Source organism: Penaeus monodon, chromosome 25 (genome assembly GCF_015228065.2).
Source record: "Penaeus monodon isolate SGIC_2016 chromosome 25, NSTDA_Pmon_1, whole genome shotgun sequence".
Lineage (NCBI taxonomy): Eukaryota > Metazoa > Arthropoda > Malacostraca > Decapoda > Penaeidae > Penaeus > Penaeus monodon.
In genome coordinates, this window is record NC_051410.1 from 35,772,609 (window position 1) to 35,772,987 (window position 379).

General features: G+C 29.6%; 1 long non-coding RNA gene across 1 annotated transcript in view; it reads right to left on the reverse strand.

Moving 5' to 3' along the window:
• The window catches only part of LOC119589458, a 1,303-nt gene that overhangs the window by 504 nt on the left and 420 nt on the right, over positions 1-379 (reverse strand). The gene's annotated exons all lie outside the window — the stretch shown is intronic.

The following is a 379-nucleotide window of genomic DNA, read 5'->3' on the forward strand; positions in this document are numbered from 1 at the left end:
GTTTTTTTTCGATTTGTAAGTTTGTAAGAAAAACAGTATATAATTCTCTCTTGTTTTAATGCTTATGAAAGTGGTAACTCTATCTTAATGTTACTCTGTTTCCGATACCTTAAGAAATTATCATAGTTTGAATGCAAGTGAACATCCAAATATATGTACAGATTTTTTTCGACATTCCCTTAAATCCTGTTTCGTTATTATGTAAATTCATCATCTGCAGAATGTCTTCTTATCAAACACAAATATTATCTTGCGTCCCATCTATTCCGAATTCCGTAGCATTTACGTTTTTTTTTTCTTTCATATTAGATTTGCATTCTGTCTTAATATATATGTTTCTTACTGTAAAAAGATTTCCCTTTGACGTGGACGCACATAA